The 20,891-nt window shown below is 45.0% G+C and overlaps 1 long non-coding RNA gene and 1 other non-coding gene across 3 annotated transcripts in view; one reads left to right on the top strand and one right to left on the bottom strand.

Moving 5' to 3' along the window:
• The window catches only part of LOC104910456, a 72,144-nt gene that overhangs the window by 19,655 nt on the left and 31,598 nt on the right, over positions 1-20,891 (bottom strand). For both annotated transcript variants that reach the window (XR_793096.3, XR_004159336.1), the window contains exons 2-3: positions 19,295-19,661; positions 515-586 (exon numbers count right to left, since the gene is read on the bottom strand). This is a non-coding gene — a long non-coding RNA (uncharacterized LOC104910456). The remainder of the gene's footprint in view (positions 1-514; positions 587-19,294; positions 19,662-20,891) is intronic.
• On the top strand, positions 14,431-14,512 carry TRNAS-GCU. Its single transcript has one exon. It is a non-coding gene; the product is annotated as a tRNA-Ser (tRNA).

The following is a 20,891-nucleotide window of genomic DNA, read 5'->3' as shown; positions in this document are numbered from 1 at the left end:
AAAAGCCCCAAAAACAAATAAAAAGAAGAGAAGCCTGAGAGAAGAGCAGGTTGGGATGTATTGAGTGCAGGTATATCCCCTGCACTCATCCAGCCCCACACTGCAACCCTGGGACCTGCAGCTGAGCCCCAGGGGGATGTGCTCGCTAGAAAGACCCAGGAAGGATGAGACATGCACTTTCTCACACTGACACACAGCTTTGAGTATCTAAGTCAATCCCTGCTCCTGCTCAATCTTTGCTGGCAGCCATTTGCAACAGACATTTTCCAAATGCTTCCTGCAGCATTCCCTGCTCTCCCACACTACAATAATCATTACACTATTTTTACTCGAGATCTGAGAACGTGTCAGCGAGAGACAAGAGCTTTTCAGGAGGCAGTCTGGCACAGGGAATACCAGCACTGCTACAGAGCAAGCCGTAGGTGGTGACCTGCGGTCCCAAAGTGCTTTGGGATGGAGCAAAGCAGCACAGAAGGGCCCCAAGCACTGCTGTGAGAAGCCTGGAAAGAGTTACCGCCAGCTTCGGAGGGTTGCTCCTTCCCAACAAGGCAGGAGGGGTGAAGAATGCAAGTGACGCAGCAGCATCCTGGCAGGAGAGAGGAAAAAAAAAAAAAAAAGTAAAACAAGAAGGCCAACAAAAAAACTAAGGCTCTTTGGATGAGGTTCAGGATGACTACACTTTTACTGTAAGTGTTTGGTAACTCGGAGTCGCATAACCCTCCTCTGCCCACTTGGGGCTACAGCAGATGGATTACGACAAGAACCACTCTACAGACATGCACACACGCCCCAATTCCCTGTCCAAGGGAGGACAAAAAAATATAACAAATTAAGCTGTGTTTCCCATTTAACAGAGACCGATTGCTATTTATTTAACAATTTTAAAGTGTTATTTTAGCCTTCCCGGTCTGTGTGTGTTCAGAGGCTGTTTCTGGGACATGAGCCAAAGTCTATCAGAGCAACTTGGCACCACGAGAGAGAGGAAAAAATGAAGGGAGGTGATGGGTAATGCTTCCCGCACTGACAGTCCCTGGACCTGGACAGGGCGAAGAGGAAGAATGGGGACGGCCATGGAAAAGCCAGGTGCTGGCAAAGGCTACCCACTTCCCAGAGCAAGTACACTGCAGCACCAAGAGCTCCAGAACAAGTGCACTGAGGGAAGAAAGAAGACACTGAGCATCTCCCATGGGTAACCTCGAGGTTCTCCTCGGGATCTTGCACCCAGATTCCCTCCTCCTCCCTTTGCCATCAACCTCCCCAGGGGTAGCATCAAATCCACTGTCCCTCCCTAAAGATGAGGTCTGGGGCTCTCTTTTGCTCCTGCTGATTTTGTTGTGCCTCTGGATCAGCATTTGGGATTGATGTTGAGCAGACAGGTAGAGGCAAGACGCGGCATGTCAAAAGGAGAAGGCTGATGCCCCAAATGAGTTCTCCTTCCCTTCAAGTACTTATTGCTCCCTCTCCCAGGTTCAGAGCAGATGAGACAGCTTTCAAACACCATGATGCCATGAAATCAAGTGCCAGGCAGACATGGAGAGTCATCCTGCACATTGCTAAGGCAATAAAGAACATAATGGGAACCTACTTGGCACCCAGCAATGAAGACTGCAAAACATGCAGCTCAGTCAACAACCAGTCCATTTCACACTCACAAAATATGTTTTATCAGTTAAAAAATTTTCCATCTTTTCCCACATTGCAGCATAAAACACTGTCCGCACCTCCCACTTTCCCTACTGCTCACTCTGTAGCACACAGCTGCACCACAACAGCTGACTTGTGGGGTTAAGAAATACTTGCATGCTAGTACACAGACAGCTCTCACTAGTTTCTTCATCAAAGTCCAATTCAGAGCCTGCTGAAGTGGATGGGAGGCCCCAGTTTTCCCAGATTTGGGCCAATAGGATGGTGGCTGAACCAACACTATGAAGTCCTGCCTCTGAGGATGCTCCAGGGGCTCCCTGCTGAAGGAGCTCCCTGTATGCATGCTTTCCCAGTGCTATATGATGAATTAACCATGTTTGCTGTCAGTCTGGGGCTTGCAGGCAGAAAGTTCTCAGAAGCTTTACTAGTCCTTCAGCAGATGTGGAAGGCAAGGACCTGCCATGTTCACCCAACTCCAGACACACAGTGTCTGGGACAGGCAGTACTAACCCAGACACATGCAGGAGCCTGGCAAAAGGGCTGTGCTTAGCCAGAAAGTTGAGTAGTTACAGCCACTTAGACTACCTCAATAAAGTTATTAAAACAAGTGCAGATGTGCACCGAGGGCATATGGAACCCATCCTCCAGAGACGCATCCAAATGAGGTCCCTACATGAGTATCTCCAATGAAGCAAAGCATTAGGTTGGATGGGGAACAGAGCAACCTGATCTAGTGGCATGCAACTCTACTCACAGCAGAGGGTTGGAACTGGGTGCTCTCTAAGGACCCTTTCAACCCAAGCCATTCTATGATGATGCTATGAAAGCAAGGCTTGTTGCTGAGCAAGGAGGTGATTGCGAGGGATAACTCTGGCACCATACAAGCAGCTTTCCTCCATGCCACCCTGCAACAGCACAGTGACCCCAGACTGGGCAAGTGGGAGCAGCATGCAGTGAGTTGACTCTCAGAGCCACAGTATCTCTGCTGGGACTAGAAGTTTACTGCTACTCCTCTTGAGTTATACCTGAGACTGCAGCTTTACAGCTCAGCACTGGCATAAGCTCAGCTCTCAGCAAACTCAATTGGAGGACACTTGCACTGATACAACACGGTGTGGAGGAACTGCCTGGAAGCCTTCAGGCCTTCTGCTGAAAGCAAATCAAATCAAAACAAATCAAAATAAAACAAAACAAAACAAGTATTTCCTCCTTAGATCAAGTCCACATCCAACAGAACTTGCACATGCTGCAACACAAACCGCTGCCCCATGGGAGCTCTTTGCTCCATGCTGTGCACTAGAACCTCTCTTGGTTTTATTTACAAGCAGCGTCAGAACTCCTGTCAACATGTCCAGCACGGTTGCCAGCCGCTCACCTCCCTGCAGCATGGGTTTACAGTTGCATTTGACTTCTTTCCAGCTAAGTCCCAGCCTGTTAGCCATGAAGAGGCCAAATCACTTATTTACTTCTTCACCTTCTCTGTCAACTTTATAAAACAAATTGAAATTGTTTTTTGAACTAGTTAGATCACCACAAGTCAGATTCAGTGCCACATGTCACAATCAAGCTTCTTTTTTTTTTTCTTTTTTTCCAAGGGAAATTTTAGCCCTGACTGGGTTAGAGCTGAAATCCAGACCTTGGTAGCAAGACTCACATCTTCCTCCGAGACACCATGCCCAGACGCCATGCTCAGTGTGGGATCACAGCCTGGCAATGGAGCCCTGCACAACACATGGGAAGGTTCTGCAGCCTACAAAAAGAAGCAGGCATACCCAGTAGCTCTGCCTATCTGTAATCTTCCTCTCAAGGCACTTTTATATCCTCCTGTTATTTTAAAAGCTAGCATGCACTGGTTTAGCTTTGCTGCTACGCATTCTTAATATCAACCAGAAAACTCTTTTTTCTTGCAGTAAAACCCCTTTTTTCCCTCGGGGGCACAGCTGGTAGGGCAGAATAGACTCAGCATTTAGCATTTAATTGTAAGCATGAGTATCAGCTTGAATCATCCTGGCTTGCAGGGCCCAAGACCATTCCCAGCGGCTGTGAACACTGTCAGATGGCCGCTGTAGGGGTATTTGGTTCAGCATTCATGGAGGAGGAAATCAGCAACTTGCATCAGCACAGGGTGACCAGTTTGTGGTCAACTGAATCAAGAGTCAAAAGCCCAGTGTAATGCTGTCATGTTGGAAATCTGGTCTGGGTGATGGGGCTCAGCAGAACCAAAGGGCAGCAGTCAGAAGCAAGCCAAAACTCAGATGCAAGGGCTGCAGAGAGGTCCAGCAGCCATCCAGCCCCAGGCCACTCAGCTTATTTGTCTCTGCGCCACTCTCCAAGGCAACACCAGCCCGGCTTCTGCCAAGAAGGAAGCCGGTCTCAGCCGCAGTTCCCAGCCACCAGCAGCCTTCTCCCTGCCATCCAGGAAGGGCTGCTGTGCTGCTAACAAAGCATTTTCTAACACTTATTGGGCCAGATCCAGAAGCATTCATTTTCCCTCACCACCACCACGATGAACTGAAACCTATACTCTGAGAAATAGCAGCCTGCCCTACTGCCACTGGGCACAACTGCAAGGCAGCAGCCAGAAACCACGTCCTCCTGGGCAGCTTTCTGCTGGTCCTGTGCTCAGACAAGGGGAGATGCTGACTGACACCTTCCTGGGTGCTTCAAATCCACCATTCCCTTCAAAGCTTGATCCAAAGCAGATGTTCAGCTGTCTCTCCTCTTCCTGCCCTTCCTCCTGCATCTCATCCATTGTCCTGGCCAAAACATGTCGCTACGTTGTGAAATAAGTGCCGAAGACAGCACCTCAGCAAATCATACCCAGCACCTGCGGTGGTTGTTTTTTTTCCCCCTAAGTTTAGCATATGCAAATCTTCCAGTCATTCCTCATAAGTGAAGCTTCCCAAACAGAAGCTTCATCTTCCCAAGCTGCCTGCTTCGAATATGAAAATATTAAAAACAGAGAGGATGGATGCTCTATTTGAAGCAAGGTTCCACAAGACAACAGAGACTGAATTGTCACCTTTGCCATTTTTCTGTAGGCTATTTGAAGTCTGCCTTTCTTGTAACAGCATCCAATCCTTAATACACAATCAGTTTAAGATTCACTGCATCTCCCAGGTCCTTTCTGCAGTTAATGTGTTATTGTTCATTTTGGGTACACGCATTCAATTGCCAACTGCACTAATTTGTCTTTACTGAATTTATTTTTCTTGTCTTCAGCCTACCCCTGTAACTCATTAAGACAACTGTAAGCAAGGAGAATACTGAGTGAAGTATGAGCAACAGCTCTGGTTACACTTGCGTCCTTTGCAGTCTACCGCTCAATTCACTAGAGAAAGTAGAACCTAGGCAGACCACTCAAAACACCCTTTCGATCCTACAGTAAACTGTTTTTGAAGTATTGCTTCTTAAATACTCAGTTATGACTACTTCATCATATTTCCCAAGTTTGGTTGTCAAAATAGCAGGATATCCTCAGGAACTACCCAACATCTTCCAGCACTTTGTTTTGGTACAGTCACTAAAATCTCAGGACTGATACAGGTTTTCCTCCTAGTTTGCAACCCCTCCATCCCTCACGACAGACCACTGCATCAGTCGGTAGCACAGCTCAGAGCTGGTAACTCATACAGCGCAAGTAAAGATGGATGAGTTCTGCAGTTATTCCAAGCTTTCTTAAAATTTATTATCCACTCTTCATCAGGGATCATAATCACCTTCTGATTGTTCTTCAAGTCTTATTTTCCAAGGTAGGTCTCACCAATCTCTTCACTGATTGCTCATGGCTGAGCTCCAGTGCTGCAGGGACTCACAACAAAAAGCAAATATCCGAAGAGTTAATGATTTTTTTCCCATGAACTTTATCTCATAAACATTAATTCCACTGGAAAAAGGAATGTTTCATTTAAAAAGAGCAGCTGTTAGGAAGAATAATGCAGGGCTTAGAAAGAAATTTAAGAAAATAAAATAAAATAAAATAAAGGGAAGCAAGGGGAGAAAGCAAAATAACACTTCCAGAAAGTTTTCCAAAGGAAATGAGTAATCACTTGTTGTTAAATGATAAATCACAATCCTCGGGAAGTGGCATTGTCTGTGGTCTATTTTTAATGAGAAAACACCCGTGTCACTGGCATGAGGGCTGCACATGCTGACGGGATGAGTCTGCGGGCAGTGGGAGCTCAACACTCATGGGTAACCATCACCTCATTCCTGTCATTCCCACTGCTTATCAGGAACCAAAACAGCATGAAAAGCAAGTGGCTTGGAGGAAGAAAAAGGCACCCTGGACAACAAACAAGGCTGTTGCTTTCCAGGGAAGGAGGATAGGAGGAAACGCTACAGACCAAGAGAAGGAACAAGGCCACACGTGCAGACTCGGGGCTGTTTGCTTATGCTTTCCATGGGCCAAGGATGCGCACACAGCCACAGGTGAGCTCTGTCCTACTAGGTGAGCCTACGTCCTACCAGGAAACAAATCCTGTGAGTCCCCAGGATGCAGAATTTGGGCACACAACAACTCTTCAGCCTCTTTTCTCTAAGTTCTGCTACTGAGACTGAGAGCTTTCCTGGGAAGCTGAGGGCTGCTGCAATAGGGCCAGTACCTCATGCTGCAGCTCCATTTGTCACTGAACACTTCAGAGGTATAATGAGCCTCATTTGAGGTTGATAATGAGTCTCACATTCCTGTGGTGACATGACTCAGGCCCTCGACCATGTGATACCAAGAGGCCATGCCAGGGAAGGAAAACTGAAGTCAGTGAAGCACATCTAGGATCATATACCTTCCCATTCAATAAGGAGGACCTCCTCCACAGAAAGTGATGGAGAGCACGCAGATGGATCCGGTAGTGCTCAGTAAAGGCAATAGACCAGCATTCCTGGGACAGGGAAGGGCTGAGTGCTGCCCACGGCTCTGCACCACATAGCACAGGGTACCCTGAGGACTTTCAGATCTGTAGGAAGATGCCGGGGAGCAATGAGAGAATGAGAGGCAGTCTCCACCCATGACTCAGAGATGCCATCTGACTCTCAGGAACATAGAGCTGAGATGAAAGAGTGTGCTCTGCCTGTTTTCAGTGATGTATTACTTTGCAACTCTGCACCTTCACTTAGCTTTCACTGACCCGGTGCAAAAAGACTGTAATTATTCAATTTCTCAACTATTTCTAACATTCTTTCCACATATGAAGTTTAAGCTTTTTTTTCCCCCTTCCTTTTAATAGGAACAAAACCCTACAGTTTGCAAGAGATTATACAACACACACACACACACCACTGCTCCAAAACAGCATCTGAAAGCATTTGTTTGATGTTTTCCACTCCCCCACTATAAAACACCACCCTGCTGGTCTCATTTATTGTGTGGCATTTTGCAACGAAGCGTAAAAACGGAATTAATCATAGCCCTGAAAAACACAAACTTCTTCTCTGAGGTTAGAAGTAACCATTTGGAAGGAAAACTTCCAGGAGACAGAGGGACTGACAGGGCTGGAGACTGAAGTCCCTCTTTTCAAAGGCCAAGTGTGTCCCAATATATCCCTTGGACAGCTGCCCTGAGCCAAAGTTATAATAATTTATTCTTTCTGCTTGCCTACGGATCAGTTCAAGTAGCAAGGAGATTTGGTACAAAATCAGGACAAATACCCAAAGTGAACAGGGAGGTTCAACAGGCGAACATGTCGTAAATCCAACAGGAGGTTTTAGCTCTCACTGCAGCTTTTGCACAGGCTGATGTCCAGAGCCTTGGCTCTGGTCCCTGCCTCCTGTGCTGGGATGCTGCGGAATTTGGGCACCTTCCCCTCTTGGGCAGCGCTCAGCATCCCAGTGCGAGTACCGACACTCAGCCCTGGCAGGAGGCGTTGCTTCAGCAAGTCAGAAACATGGAAATCTGGAAAGCCTATGCCAAAAGAAAAATCATTATCATCTTTATATTTTCTGGCTCAACACCATTTAAGAAAATTACCTTCTACATAAATCAACGTCCCCTTTCTTCACTTCTGCAGATTTAATGCTTTGCGTGAATTCAAGGAGTGGCTTCTGTCAAGGAAGAAGTTGGGAAAACCATGAGGCTATTTTTACATTAGATGTTGTAGCAGAGATTTGCAGAGAGCTTTGGAATCCCTTTGCATGGGAGGCAAAACATTAATAATTTTAAACCCTCCTTTTAAATTAAAAAGAGCATTCAAAGAAACTATTGAAAGAGAAAAACCATCAAGCCCGCTGTCACATCCAACTCAAACACTGACGTTTTCTCTCAAGCACCAAAAGCGGTTTCAATGAGCTGGCAACCAAAGAATTTACCTTTCCCTTACTCGCCCTTGCCCCACATTGGCTCTGTGGCCCCTCTCTGCTCACCCTGAATCACAGAACCGTAGTATCATTAAGGCTGGAAAAGATCATCTAGTCATCTAGTCCAACCATCAACCAGTCCCCACCATGCCCACTTATCCATGCCCCTTAGTGCCACATCTCCATGTTCTTGAATATCTCCATGGACAGTGGCTCCACAACCTCCCTGGGCAGCCTGTGCCAATGCCTCACCACTCCATCTGAGAAGTTTTTCCTAATACCCAACCTGAGCATCTCCCGGCACAACTTAAAGCCATTACCTCTTGTCCCTGCATACAAAGCACTCAGCACTGCTTGCACATCTGCTGAGTTCTCCTCACAGCTTCAGAAAGAGGAGTAGACCTAGGAGCAGAGGCAGTTCAAGCAAATACCAAACTTCTTGCAAGGGATGCAAAACATTTTGCTACACTTGCTCTCCTTCTCTGACAAGTTATCAGATTTTTTTTTTTTTCCTTTTTAACTTTGCAACTTAAGATAAGGTCAATCACATACTTCAGGCTGATGGCAAAGAGGTTCAGTTACGGAACTGGCTCACTGGATTTCCACTGTGCTGTTCAACTGCCTGAATGTGTCTATGAATCCCTCACCTCTACAAGTCGGCAGGGACCAGAGAGGTGGTGGATGCCCCTCCTTGGAGACATTCAAAATCAGGCTGGACAAGGCCCTCAGCAACCTGGTCCAGGACCATATCCAGGTGGCTTTTGGAGATCTCCAAGGAAAAGACCCCACAGTCTCTCTGGGCAACCTGTGCCAGTGCTGCTTTCCTCCAAAGGACCATGCAGCAGCTGGTGGAGCTGCTCCACAAGTCAACTCCTTTGTCCTTCTGCACTCTGAGTTTCTTTTTTTCACAGCAAAATTCAAGAATTTTCATCACTGAATAAAGTTTTTTTGAGCAATGTGCAGCAGGGAGGAGCAGGGTGGCAGGGGTGATTGGGATGTTGGCAAAGGCAACTCTGGTACAAAATGGCATGGCAGGCACTGGGAAAAAAAAGTTAATAAAAAAAGTTGTTGTTTTTTTTTTTAAAAAAAACAACTGCTTTGTTTTAGAATAGGAAGGGAAGAAATAAAACAATCAATAATTGATCTTCTTTTCTTTTTAATCAACAATCCCAGACCTTTGTCTGTGCCGGTGAAACGTTCTCCTTATTCAAAGCACATGTGCATCTGCCTGTCTCAGCTACTGATACCATTTCTTATCAGCATGTAAACAAAGGATATTATCTTCATATTTAAGAGACAAAGAAAGGCTGACAGGGACAGGCCCACCTCGCTATCGAGGCTTTTGCAAGAGCAGGAACAATGTGGCAGCCCAAGATTTAGGGCTGCTCTCACAGCCTGGCCACGCAGCCAGCAGCTATCCTGGTATCAGGGCAGCCAACCAAAGTATGTGCTCCGAAAGGTCTTCATGCCCCACAGCTGCATTCTCGACTTCCAGATGTTTGCAGAGAAAGGGTCATTATCCTTTTCCTCCACCTCTCAGACTGCCAGCAAGAAGTCCCAGCTCTTGGACACTGAACAGCAGGACATCTTCACACTAATTTGAAACTCCAGTGCAGCACAGTCATGCTCTGAAACCCATTAATCTCAGTGATGTTTTGGCCTGGGCCATCGTACTGCAACAACATGGGACACAAAGCCTAAAGCACCAAGATCTGGAGCCCTCTGGCTCAGTACCCAAACCCAAGCAGCACAGAGCAATCCAACCTCTGCAACCTCCGTGGCAGCCACTAAAACCACAGTGCCTCTGATCTCAAAGGAGAGGATGCAGTCCCTGAGATTGCTTCTGCCCGCTGCAGTGAAAACAAAGACAAAATTAGTTCTCCACCAGAGAAGTGGCAACTGTCCTGCTCTCAGGCACTTGCAGGGGCAAGCTTAATTGCAGCAGGGATCATGGAAGTCAGCCTTACCCTTGCTGGTATATTTTCGGAGAAACAATACATGCAAACACTGGCAGAGCACTATCTCACTTCTCTGCAAAGGGTGCTTAAATAAGTCCTTTTCTTTTGGAAAAACAGGGGAAAACCCACATGTCAACAGGTCCACTGATCAAGCGCCATCTCCAGTAGTTTTTTTAGACAGTTATGAACTTGAAATGTATTTTGTCTCCTGCTCCAGCAGTTCCTAAACAGTGCGAGCTAAATATTTATAGAAGAGTCACTGTTTGTTTAAGTTTCAGCCCCTACTTGCTGAGCTCCACGATGCCCAGACCCCAATATGACAGCAGATTACAGAAGAGCTTGAAAACAAGGCAGAGGAGACACTGAGGCTTACCAGACCTTTCATCTGGACACTTTCTCTTGTTGTTGTTTTGGGTTGCCTCCCCAGCCAGCAGCACTCCTCCTGCTGGGACCCTGCTTCAGCACTGCTACACACAAGCACTTGCTGAATAAGAAAGCCCATAAAATCCAGCTGGAACAAAGGGACAGGTACATGTAGAATGAGAATGCTTTTAGAGTCCTCCTGCTAGGAGTCAGCACCCTGTGCCCCGGGCATCTCCGCACCTTGTCACTGCTTCACTTTGGTTTTCCCCTTACCTCCTGTGAAGCTAAGCAATGCAGTTGCTCTGTTTCAAAGGAAATACAGCTCCTGCAAGCCAAGGGCCATTTCTCATCCAGTGCTTTAGCAGAGCTCTGCTGGATGCTACAGCCCATTTGGGAGAGCTCTTGGTGCACCTAAGAGCCTGGCTCTCTATGACATGCAGTTGAACAGTTCAATTGCTCCTGAAAATTCAGTGTAAGCAAGTGAACTGCTTTGCAGCATGCAGCAAGGCAGGTGCAAACACCTCAGAACATCTGAGCTGGTGCAGCCAATCCACTGCAAGTGAGGACAGCCTAGTTTTAAGTCCATGCCAACAAGTACTACTCTGAGTACTACTAACTGTCCCTTCTCTTTCCTGCATTAAGGACCAGCTTTTCTGATTTACCACAGTATCTACTTCAGTGGTACAAAGTCATAGAATCATTAAGATTGAAGAAGACCACTAAGATCATCATGTCCAACCATCAAACCATTCCCACCATGCCCACTAACCCACGTCCCTCAGTGCCACATGTGCACGTTTCTTAAACACCTCCAAGGGATGGTGACTCTACCACTTCCCTGGGCAGCCTGTTCCAATGTCCAACCACTCTGAGAAGAAATTCTTCCTAATATCCAACCTGAACATCCGCTGATACAACTTGAGGCCACTCCCTCTAGTCCTGTCACTGTTACCTGGGAGCAGAGGCTGACCCCCACCTCACCACAATCTCCTTTAAGGGAACTGTAGAGAGCCATAAAGTCTCCCCTGAGCCTTTTCTTCAGACTACGCAATCTCGCAGCTGCTTCCCATAATAACTGTGCTCCAGACCTTTACAGCTTCATTGCCCTTCTCTGGACATGCTCCAGGGCCTCGAGGTGTTTCTTGTAGTGAGGGGCCCAAAACTGAACACAGTACTTGCAGGGCGGCCTAACCAGAGCTACGTACTACAGTCCCACAGTGCCCTACAGAATAACCAGGGATACTAAAACTTTTGGTCTGACAATCTTCCACAAGCTGAAAAGACACTTCGATTTGCAGATATGCTTCTACTAGAAGCTCTCTGTGCCCAACACATCACACTGTGAAGCATTACAGCACCTCCTACACATAATGCTGCACAGCATTACAGGTGAGCAACCAAAAAATTAGACTGCTTTTTAGATATGGTGATTACAACTTATTCATCCCATTAAAAATATCTGTGGGTACAGGTGAACGCTTGGCATATAAATGCACTTAGATACTTAGACGTGAGTAGAAAGTAGCTTATGCACCTCGGACAGGTGAGAGACTGAGACAACTTTGCCCAAATCCAATTACTTCCAATGTAACTCCAGCTTTAAGCGGACCCACCGATGAGCATGGATTGCTGAAGGACTCAAAACTACCACTAACAGCTGCTTGCTAATGCTCATCTGATCAACCTTAAATTTTTCTCAGAGTTGCAGCAAGGTTGGACTCTGTTCTGGGCTTCTCCAGGGAATAACAGGGCTTGTTCTCCACTGCACAGGGTGTTAACACTTCTCCGTAACAGAATAAAAGATGTGGCGTCAAGCAAGACAAACATCAAAGTACTATCAAAATCAGGTTTGCATGCTGAGACTGTTGGGATTCTTGATACCCAGGGTGCAGGTCTGTGTATGAACCAGCAACCCAATCACACAAATAAATAACGATGCCACTGTGACATCCACACACTGCACGCCCTTCTCCTTGCACAGTTTCCTGCGTGCATATGCACACGCAGACAGGAAAGCACCTTATTAAGCTTTAGGCATGTGCCTGTATGTGCATTCCTGAATCACAGCCCTGCACATGAATATGCATGAGTACACAGGCACACCGCAAGCAAGAAGGCTGATAGAAGAGATTAAAGAGAACACCGAAACATGTAGGAGGCTGGAAATAATGACAAGTGCTTTCATCAGTAAAACCCAAATTACCCTGTCTGCACACAGCCTCTCATCTCCTACCGAGCAAGCAAAGCTGCTTATTATAGAGATGCCTTTACCGTAATCTGACTTGTACAGAAATGAGAGGAGCTGCCCTTACTTTCAAATGGTTTATTTTTCTGCTTCTTGGGGGACCAGTTAATGGTGGGAAACATGGTTGGGCTCATAGGAAAGTTGCACTTTCCTGCACCTAGAGGCTGTGCTCTGCCCTGTGGTGCTGTGCTAGCTCTGGGAGCTGGTAACTGTCCTCATGTGCCAGCTGCTGTCCTAGGTGCCAGCCTGCAGGCAGTGAGGATCAACCCACAGCTAGACTCCTCTGCCTCCATGGAGGACACAGAGTTTTACTAGAATGCAGAAGGGAGACTTTTTGTTTTGCTTCACCTGGTCCTAAAAACAAAACAAAACAAAACAAAACAAAAAAAGAAAGAAAAAAAAAAAGAAGAAGAAGAAAGAAAAAAACTCATCTTTCCATCTTACAAAAATACTGGATCTGAGCACTTTGTGCTCAAGAAGTTAAAAATAGGATATAATATCAGGTCTATGCACTGCATCTTTTATCAAAGCCTTTTATGAACATCAAACCGGCTCCGCTGCTCTCTTTTATACTTCCCTGCCATCACTCACAATTCATAAAAGGGGACTATAGAGATACAAAGGCTACGACACTTCCCAGTGCTGTCATTGGCATCCAGGGACAAAAACAGCTTTTGCTCAAAGCTTTGAAATCTAAGAGCAATTTTATGATGTAGTGTCAGTTTTAGCACAAGAGATGAATAATAGATATGCAAAATATAATAATACTTTTGCAAGTAAACAATGCTTTGCAGTGTCAAATCTCTTCAGAAGCCCTGTCAGGCTGCTCAGAGGGATCGGCGCTGAAATCACAGTAACACGGCAGCAAAGCGAATGCTGTTAGAATAAACACGTTCAACCAACAAGCACAGCTTCTGAAGGGCATGGCACGTCCAAATCCCAGCTGCATCCTCCAGATATACACATCCAGATCCCCTATAAAAAGGGGAGGTAATGGAGATTAACAAAATGAACCAGAAACTCTTCAGACATAAACTTGACGTTGACCCTGCCATCCTTCGGTTGAGCCACGATAAATCAGAACCTCCTCCCTATCTGTACAATGAGCAGAGCTACACTCACCTATACTCAAGATATGGGCATTAATTAACTTAAGCACAAGGAAAAAATACACGCTTCAAAGATGGCAGCTGCTAGAATATTCAAGACTTATTCACAGTTAATTTGTTACAAAGATACCCGGATATGGAGAAAAATCCCTATGCAAAACAGAGCAAACCTGAGAAAGCCTTTCAGCTATGTGGTATCCTTTTCACGGAAGACAAACAGCATAACTTGCAGTCACCATTATTTTTCTGCCCCACGCTGTAACGGTTATGAATTCCAAGGGTGGAAGTGATAAACCTGTGATAAAACAAATTCCAGTGGACGCGGAGCATTGCCCTAACCAAAAAAGAATTTCCTCCTTAGTCATCCAGCAGCAGAGTAAGCCAGCTCCCACACGAATTACAGAAGAGAAGGAAAAAATGCTTATCTGGGAGATTACTTTTTTTTCCCAGTACCTTGTTATTTCATTTAGAAGCAGGGCACGGGTCAAACAAAAACCACCTGATGCTGATGTGAACTGCTCAGCACAAGATAAAACTGTGCAGGCATCACAGCAAGAGGAGTTTCTCCCTGCAAGTAGAATAAGCAACGGTGCCAGCAGGACGGGTGGTGACACATCCCCAACTCCAACCAGTCAACTTCTCCCGACCTCCGGGGATCCTCAGCTGACATCCTCCTACATGTTCACATGCAATGGCAGAGTCAGGAGGATTCTTCCTCAGAGCACAGCCTGAGAGCAACACCGGAGCTGTGACTCCTACCCAGCACATCGTGCCACAACATTTATAGTTTTGCAATAAACACAAGGAGACAGACAAGGCAGACGAGGTGGCCGAGTGGTTAAGGCGATGGACTGCTAATCCATTGTGCTCTGCACGCGTGGGTTCGAATCCCATCCTCGTCGGCAGGTGAAAATTTTCTCCCCTCTAGGTTCTGTGCTTGTGAGGTCCCACCTGGAGTACCGCGGTCACATCAGGTCTGGGGGCCGCAGAACAAGAAAGGCATGGAGCTGCTGGAGTGGGTCCAACAGTGGGCACAAAGATGATCAGACGGCTGGAACCATCTCTCCTATGGAATGAAGAAAGGCTGAGGGATATGGGCTTGTTCAGTCTGGAGAAGAGAAGGCTCCTGGGAGACTTCACTGCAGCCTTCAAGTGTCTTGAAGGGAAGTTATAAGTGGGAGAACAGAAGGGGAATTCTTACGTGTTCTGGTAGTGTAGTGAGAGGACAAGGGGGGAACAGATTTAAACTAAGAGGGGAAATTTAGGTTAAATGTTAGGGGTAAATTCTTTATTCACAGAACAGCGAGGCACTGGCACAGGCTGCCCAGAGCAACTGTGGATGCCCCGTCCTCGGAGGATTTCAAGCCAGGTTGGATGGGGCCCTGGGCAGCCTGAGCTGGTGAGGAGTTGCCAGCCGATGGCAGAGGGAAGGAAACTTAAAGCCCATTCAGTTTCAACTCCAACACAAACCTTTCTGTGACTCTGTGAATGCAAACACCTCTACTGAAAAGCCCCTCAAGGGCCCCTCAATGCCTCAGGATGCCAGCCAGCTTTGGAGGTTTTACATTTTAGTGGCATGAGGCAGATTTCAAAACAAGCTCCTAAATATTAATCCCCATCAACTGCTCAGCAGATGGGAGCCCAAGAAAACAGCCTGTCAACACCTATGGCTCTGCAATACCCGGCAATGTAGTACAAGGGATTCAGTAACCAAGATGCCATAATGCATCTGCTGGTATTTCACTGTTTCTTCCTGAGGACAATCTGAAGCAGAATAGTGAGTCTGCAAGCAGGCAGCACTTACAGGCATGGCAAGTCAGGAACTGCAAACAGTTATTCATCACAAAAGCAAAGATCACTTTTAAGGAAGAACTATATCCTGAAAGTAACTACTGTGACATTTAGTCAATGGAAAGCACTGAGCAACATCTTGAAACAATAAACAAAGGACCATTCATCACATACTAGTAGGATCATTCCAGACCTTTAAAAAAAAAAGAAAAAAGGGAAAGACCACCAAAACTACGATTTTGCATAACCCAATGACTGAGGTTTGTGATTAATCAGCTTTGCTCAGGCTAGCTCTCACTGCTGCATTTCAAGTCAGTGCTCTCCAAACTGCAGCGCCAGGGTCAGCAGCAGCAGGTCTGTGAGCAGCACTCACCCCTGCTATATCCTCATTTGAGGTCCCTTCCAACTCAAATCATTCTCTATGATCCTATGAAATCCTTCCAACAAGGACAAGGAAGGGTAAGATCAAAGCAAAATTTCAAATCAGAATCACCAGTACATTCTCCAAGCAGCATCCTGGAGGAAGAAGTGAATTCAAATATTAAGTTGTAAATATTTTTAAAGTGCCAGATAGGCTTTTGGCACCCAATATAAGAAATTTCTAAAAGCACTTGCATTTACTACACCCACCCTCAAAAATCCCATTTGAAAACCAAACCTAGTTTAAGCCCCAATTCCAGAGAACTGGGAGTAAATTTTAGAAGCAGGAAACCATCAAGCAAGAGACATTGTCTGTAGATTAAATCATCTTCCTTTGCTGGGCTTCCACAAAGTCAACTCAGAGAACCATAAAAAAAGTTAAGATTTCAGAAGAAAAACTACATTGTCAAATTTATTTTATAGCTTTGAGCTTTTTTTTTCCTTTAACCAATAAATACTTGCAATTCCTTTATTTTGTGCCAGCTGGAGATAGACTTGAAAACTGCTGCAAACCTATAGTATCAGTGTTTGTCTGTGCTGGGCACCAAAAAATTCCTCTCCAGTGAGTGCGAGGGGTTAGTCATGGCTGGAGCATCCCTGCAATGTGCCAGGGCTGCTTTTTCACTCTCATGTAACCACCAGTAATACCGACTTAGCACTGCTGTCACTTTTACAATGCTGTTACAATCTCCAAATCAGCTATGTGCGTTTGAATCATACAAACACTTGTACGCCCAATGACACCACTTTCACAATCAGCTGAAACCTTTTTTTTAATTAATGATCACAGATTCAGAAAGGTTGGAAAAGATCATTAAGATCATCATGTCCAACTGTACACTCAATCCCACCATCCTAATAAACCATTTCCCTACATACCATACCTCCACGTTTCCTGAAAACCTCCAGAGACAGTGATTCCAACTCCTCCCTGGGCAGCCTGTTCCAATGCCTCACCACTCCGTCTGAAAATAAACTTTTCCTAATATCCAACCTGAAATAAAACACATTTTCCTAATATCTAACTTAATACCATGCATCTGTCCATAGACCTACAGATAGCATGGAACCAGAGCAATGCAACACAGAGTAAGCAGCAAGGCCAAGTGAGATGCATCGAGCTGCAGCTGCATCCCAGGTTTGCCAGTCCATGTCACCTGCATGGTGCCAGGCTCCTAGGTGTGAAGGGTCTCCGTAGCTGAGACAGGATGGGCAGGATTGAGTTTGCAATGGGCAAAGCAGAACAGAAAGTTTGGGTACATCTACTGCAGCTTGTCTGCAATCCTAGTGGCAATGAAGAATCATGCAATGTACAGCACTGGTGCTGCTCTAAATTACCCAGTGATGGACAGGTTTTATTCCATCTCCAAAGAAACATTTGCAGAAGCACCAAAGGAACTGCATCACAAGAGCAAAGCAACCAAAAGCCTGTTTTATTGGGGTACGCTTGAGCACAAGTACTCCAGAAAGAATTGAAGCCTACACCCTATCTTATACTGAAGAAAGACAAAGGAACCGTATACAAGCAGTGATCATACTTAGTTTGCTTTTTAAACAAAGAGGAATCCCAAGGAACTCCCTCACATCAAATTACAGAGATGCTGTTCCTGAAAGGCTGAGCAATAAGGCTGGGAGGAGACCAATAAATATATCTTGTACGTGCACTCCAGGTCTTCTGCAGGTGTTCGTGGCTCTAATTAGGACTTTTTGGCCCCAAGCTCCTGCTTATGTACAAAAGATAAAACTCATGGTGTTGTAGCACACTGCTGACAAAGGAGCTTTTTAGATACCAACCATGTTTGCTTAAATAATAGTTAGAAAGCTCGTACTTCCAGTGATCTTTCTTCGGTGCCTTAGAAGTTGTTAGGAGGCAGTTAATAAAACTGCCTGGGAATTTCCACGCTTGGAAAATTGCATTCTGTATTCAAAAGGGATAGAAACGGGCTAAACTACTTTCCTGATCAACCCATGAAGGGCCTTGCCTTGAAAGTTACCTACATACTGCTATACACAATGTTATCACCCTACAAGGGCAGAATGAAACAAACAAAAAATTATTAAGTGACTTGACCAGTGGCACAGATGAGGCTACTGGAGGAGCCAGCTACAGGAAATAGATTCCCTATTTCCCTTTCTTCTCTGTCTCAGCAACCAGAGAATGTAGCCTTCAGAAGTTCAGAAGATCCGCTTCACCACGCAAAAGAAATACAATTACTTTTCAGCGTATTTTCTACACCACTTGAGCTAGATTGCAACACGCCAAGTGAACAGATCAAGTTAAACACTGGATATTCCAACTCACGGGCATGTCTGCCCCAAACCCCAAAGGCTGCTGGCTCTACGCAGAGTCCTGCATTGACCACCAAGCCTAAGCAATACACATGACCCACTCCATAGACCTAGTACAATGCTTTCACTCCCCACAGTTAAACTACAGTCTCCGTTAGAAGCACAGCAAGCACTCAACCTTCCTGCTAGTCAAAGCAAAGAAGCTTTTAATTCTCAGTCTCTGTCTATGTTCTCAATCTGGCTTAAGTATCACATCAAATTCAAGAGACGGTCAACTGATTTTGTTCCCCTGGCTCCATTTCCTTCCTTTAATCTGATGTAAAATTGTGCTTACAAAGCAATAAGATGAAACTTTTAATGCCTCACACATGCTGATGGGAATGCAGAATAGCATTTTCAGCAATTTCCCCTTAGCAGTTCTTTTTCATATAGTCAAAATAAATAAATCTGGAATCTAGATTCAAAGAGCTAACTTTTTTCTCCATTCCCTATTCTTTTTTTTTTTTTAAGAAAAGCATTCTGTTCATCAGCACACAGGAGTAGATTCATCCCCCAACACTTCCAGAGCAACTGTCAAAAGTGGGGTTTTCAAAGCAAACTGACACCCTAGAGACCAACAGAACAATCCAGTTCTGGTGTTGAAAAGAAAAAGGCTCAGTCACCTTTATAAAAACATCTAAGTCATTGTAAATCTTTATAAAAATGTAAATTAGTAATTATCACTGCAATTGCTGAGTTATCTATGTCTACATTGAAGACGAGTAATTTTCAAGTTAAAATTTAAAGCCATCTCCTTTTTTTATGTCATCCTCTAAATGATGCCATTCTTCAATAGAAGCACTGTTAAATTAAGATGAGAAAAAATGGATTGAATACTCATATTATCTCCTCTGAAATTACATGGCAAAGCCTGATAAGCAGGTTCACACACAGCCAGTGTCTGCGTTGTGCTGTGAGTACATCAGTAATTGCTGAGTGGCCAGGGGCAGTGCAGGAGGAATTACGAGGCATGGATGTGAGCATCTCCACCCCTTTGCTAATAAGGAAAAGCCATCTTCAGAGTATGATGCTAAAGAGATGGAAAGGCCTTACCTTTAGCAGAGGCTAGTAAGGAAACAGAATGATTCAGTTCCTAAACATCAGGAAAAGAAATTGGGTGGAGAATGAGGAAACCATCTACATACCCAGACACGGCCACTGCTGCACTGCAAAAGCTCAGTGAAAGGGAAAAAATATCCTTCTGCCTTCTGCAATAATTGCTCTGTTCCAAGCAACTGAAATGGAAGGTATTCCAGTAAGGATGGCAAACGACTGATTTGCTGTAATCCTCAGAGCAGAGGTGCTTCCTTCCCAACACTCAGTGACCCAGGAAAGATAGGGCAAAAAGATGGCAGGAAATTCCAGATGGTTTTGTGGGTGGCTGATGTTCTCCAGAGGATTTTGCAGGTCCGTAAATCCCATAATCCTAAAAATCCTTGGAAGCTATGGAAAGGATCACTGAGAGCTCCTCCCAACATTACTCCAGAGTGGTTGAAGGCACAGAGCTGGGACCTTTGGAGAGAGGAAAAGGACAGCCATTATATGAGAGCAACCACAAGGTAGTAGAAACCACAGGCTCTTCCCACCTATCTTATTCCCATTCAAACTCTTTCGATTCACTTTTGCACAGGAGGAAGTTTTTAGGTTTGTTTAATTTTTTTTCCACTTTTCTCCTTTTTTCATTTGTTTCCCTATTAGCCTGGTTTATTTAGCAAAGTTTATTAGCAAAGGCTCCATGGGACCACCATTTCCAGAGGCTCACAGGTCCCAAGTGATATGAAACGAGGAGGACTATAAACCAACAACCAAAACGAAGATCACCTAACCAACACATCCTTCCAAAACCCTTTTGGCTGGGGAAAGGAGACAGTTTTCTTTCTCCTTTTTTACTTTTTTACCCTAATTACATGTTTTCTCCAACAGGGAAGAGAAGGCAGTAAAAGGCTGCAAGGAAGCAGCTGAGCGGGACTTTCTGCCTTCTTAATTTCAGAGAGAAATGCCCATCCAAAGCACCTCTGGAGTTTGGTTGAAGTGGAGGAAACAGCCCCACGTATCAGCTGGATACGAACCCTAACACCTTGGAAGCACTCAGCTCTCCAGTGAAACAACTGTGTTTGCACTTCCTACCAACTCAAGTACACCTCCACGTTCAAATGAAATAAAAACCTCTCAACAAAGCGGCTTCAAATGCCCAGGGAATTAGTCATAAAGATTCTAGTTATTCGATGAAGCCATCAAAATTTGTTTTGTTTTTCCTTTTAAAACCTGATATTACTAACAGTGCTGGGAATCAAGTTGCTGGGATTTTTGTTTGTGATTTTAAGATAGGAAAGCAATCACACAAACTCAGTCAATTGCCAGGCCCGGAAATAATGCTTTGCAAGCAGTGAAAGGAAACTCAAATAACTCCCTGCCCAACATTGCTTTCTAGTTCATCTGTCATAAAAACAGCAGAGAGCAGCTCAGAGCCAAAAGTATTTTTTTTTTGCTTTGTTTTAGCTCTAGCAGCAGAGAAAGGTGATATCATTGTGTATTGCAACCAAGCAAATGAATAATGAAAGTGCAAGCAAATACATTAAATAGCAGAGGCTTAAATAAAAGGTGTGATAATCATTTGTTTTGTTTGCTAATTGTGTCAATGAAGTCCTATCCTCAAACAGATGAAACGTCATCAGAAATAAGAAATAGAAGGAATAACCAAGTGAATAATTAAATGTTCAGAATACTTTTTTTTTTTTTTTT

Source organism: Meleagris gallopavo, chromosome 3 (genome assembly GCF_000146605.3).
Source record: "Meleagris gallopavo isolate NT-WF06-2002-E0010 breed Aviagen turkey brand Nicholas breeding stock chromosome 3, Turkey_5.1, whole genome shotgun sequence".
Taxonomy (NCBI): Eukaryota; Metazoa; Chordata; class Aves; order Galliformes; family Phasianidae; genus Meleagris; species Meleagris gallopavo.
This window is presented reverse-complemented; position numbering and strand designations above follow the sequence as displayed.